The following is a 3,617-nucleotide window of genomic DNA, read 5'->3' as shown; positions in this document are numbered from 1 at the left end:
ACGCGGCGTGCGGTATCTTACTGAGAATATTCAACTGTTTTCGACTTTCGTCACACTGTGCATGTTTATAGATAGTCGTGGGTCTACATTTCTAACGACTAGGAAAAGCCGTAGGACCAGATTCTCCGTGCGAATTGGTTATTATTGCCGGTCTACAGCCAGAAACGCATCTCCTAATTTTTACCCTTACAACGTAAAAAATTTATAGCATATTTACGCAATCGATTAAATTTATACGTTTTGTCCATTTTTGCTTATAATTATTAATTTCATTGACTAAAAATTTGTTTTTAAAAGATAATCATGCAATACTTAATGAAATATATGATTAGGTTAAGTTAGGAGGACAGAAAAATAAAAAAATTTTCGTTATATTTTATGGAATTTAATATACATATATGAAATTGTTTCGTACATAAACGTGTTTATACATAACTGTGTACGTAGGTCTTCGTAGCTCGGTGGTTGAGCGTTCGAACGGATCGGAAAGCGAAAGATTCTGGGTTCGAGTCCCAGTCGAGAGAACTAAGGCTCAAAATTTTCATACGAAATCGAAATTTCGAGCGGAGTACTTTAGATCTTTCCGCTTATATATATCCCCCAACTCCATCTCAACAAATCCCATCACATATCATTCATTACGTGTAAATAGCAATAAAAACCATACGTGCCTCAAACAAAAATGGCTGATATGTAACTATCTGAGATATTAGTTTGTAAATGGTGATAATTAAGAGTGAGATTAGTATGTAAAATTGAGTTTATTATATACGTGTATTTTTATAAATAACGCGTTGTTCTCTTGTATTAGACTAAAGATTTCCGGATCTAGTAAATACAGAGTAATTTATATTAAAATATTCTCTATTTTCGGACATATATATCTCTATTTTAATTTATTACTCATTTCTGTGATTTAGATATAGAAAAAATCCTTTCTTTTCATAGTCCTTTGGCAAGAAGGGATCCATAATTCATTCATCCAATTCTGGGGTTTAGAAATGCACGACTCTTTCCATCTGGAGTTGTAATAATTATTTCCATTGGAAAATCTGAGCTGGTAGTTCCTCGATAGCTCAGATGGCTAGAGCAGTCGCCCGTATATTTCTGAAAATCGAGCGAAGACTTAATTTTTTTCTTTCCATTTCTTAGTTTCTACGATATCTCACATGAAATATTCAAATTTAAAATATTTCAGCATTTTATAAAATACGTAAATACTTATAGGCATATTTTTTCCTTTATATATTTTGTATGTTGTTTAATAATTAGAGGTTCACGGATTTTATTCAGGTTTTTTTTTCTATTGCTCATTTGATTGTTCTCTGTGTTTTTCGATTACTGTTTTTACAATAAATAACATATGAAAAGTGTACTATTAAAACTCATGATAAATACCGTGGCTGTAGTACTTGGCAACAAGATCAGTGAGATATCGATACGTCGAAATACAGCAATAGCATAGTAACTTAGAAAAGCAAACATAAAGAAATAATATTACATCGAAAATGATGCAAAAAGATAATAAGTTCGTTATAAATAATATTGCGATAATAATCATTCTTAATATCTTACTATATTTTTCCTGAGTATGTTCATTTCACAAATTGGAATACCGAGGCCAATATTGTGAGATTAAATGGCCAAATGTATATATTTAAAAAATACCAAATTTGATCGAAATTGACATATATAAAAAAATATTATCATTTTGTGTTTTGTTTTTTGCACTTTTATACAAAATTTCATTAATTTTTCGAAAGTAGAACTGATCAGAATTATGTTCTAACTTGCCTAAAGATTGATCAAACAATTATTTTGCAATTTGGCACCAATACGTAGCGATCTGGAAGATGAAGACGAAGTTTATCTATATTTACATGGGTACTCTTCAACTTACACGGACCATTACGAATATTGAAATAGTGACACATACAACTAATATTCGGTATATCCGCAAGGATGGAAGACAATCGTAATTAGGAAGTTAAAGCAAGAACATTAATCCCTATATCTTTCATTACATTCTACGTATCAACTCTTCCCTAATAAAAGTATTACAAATTATCACAAATGGAATATCAATCAAGAAGATATATGGGACGTATGAAAATTTCTTATGGAAGTTCGTTATATAATGAACAAAAATTTCAAGAACGTTGTCGGAATAGTGTAAATACTATTTTATTAGTCAGGATACTGCATTATTAATGGCGTAGTGTACTGATAGTCTGATTATTGTTAAAATAACGTCAATAAATATACGAAAAATAATGGTTTAAATAGTTAAGAATACGACGAAGAATCAATCGCGTAAGAGTCTGACACACCAAGAAAGAAGAAAATAAACAAATAAGATGTACTAAAGAACAACAGAAGTCAATAACATAAGAAGACGACGATAGTCAATACGAAAACAATGTTGATGAGAAAGTAGGGCAAAGATACAGACATAACGAATAAGAAATAACGACGGAAACTGACAACAAAAGAATAGAAAAGTGAGTAAACGATAATATACATTGATTGAGAGTAACGTATCTTTTTATTCTCAGAAAGGCGTGGTAAGTATACGAAATTTTAAAGACATAAATGAAATATTATCGGCCTTTGATTCAACTAAATAAATTAAAGCAAAGGTATTATCAGTCTATATTGATAGATTAACTGAAAAATATGATGAGTATGCGACTTTGCATGCATTAGATGATATGACTTTTAATTACTACAAATTTGCCAAATTGGGAGAAGCAGTACGGTGATAATTTAATACACGGTAAAAATGATAATTTTCCTTCTTGACAAAAAGTAGATGCACCAGTATAGAATAAAAAAATAGGACACATGAACACTCGAAAAACTAGGCGAATGTACAGAAGCAGGAATATCAAAAGAATGGATCTCCGAGCGTTTAAAAAATATACGATTTCAAGAGTGTTTGACATTTCTTTCAAAATCAGTTACCCAAGATAACAAATCCAGCCACTAATATATTTTCAAAAATTTGAATTATCGGTTATCATTTATTTCGACGGTTATACATTGCAGTAATATCCTCAGAAATTTTCTTGAAAAAATCTGAAAAATTGGTAAAGCTATATGCTCTTCTATAGAAACGTAGGATCCAGGAATTCAATGTTTTGAGTAGATGGTATTATAGTGGCATCAGGCAACCAGAGATAATCTGCTTGAATAAAAGGAAGAAAACGAATTGTCTGTAATTGTTATTGAAGTTATAAATTAACATATAAAGAAATTCAAGATATTCTTTTTGAGCGATATTTATTTGCCTACAATTAAAATTGTAACAATTGTTTAGCACCATTATTTGAAAATTTGCGATGAAGACATCGTTTAGCATTATTTCTTCATTAGAAATTGCTGCTAATATGAGCACAATATTGTTCAATGGTGGATATTCGGACATTTTAAATGTTTTGAGAATATTAATTGTGTGAGAGGTGAAGATCATTATTAAAATGAAAATTTAAACAACATATATTCGAAGACGAGTAACTAAGAAACGGAATAGAGAACGATAGCATGAAGTCGGAGCATATTTTAATAGACTGAGAAGGGAGTGCATCAATAAACACAGTATTAGAGCAATTATTCCA

This window comes from Vespula pensylvanica, chromosome 20, assembly GCF_014466175.1.
Source record: "Vespula pensylvanica isolate Volc-1 chromosome 20, ASM1446617v1, whole genome shotgun sequence".
NCBI classification, from domain to species: domain Eukaryota; kingdom Metazoa; phylum Arthropoda; class Insecta; order Hymenoptera; family Vespidae; genus Vespula; species Vespula pensylvanica.
The sequence above is the reverse complement of the archived record's forward strand: the minus strand, read 5'-3'. Positions refer to the sequence as shown.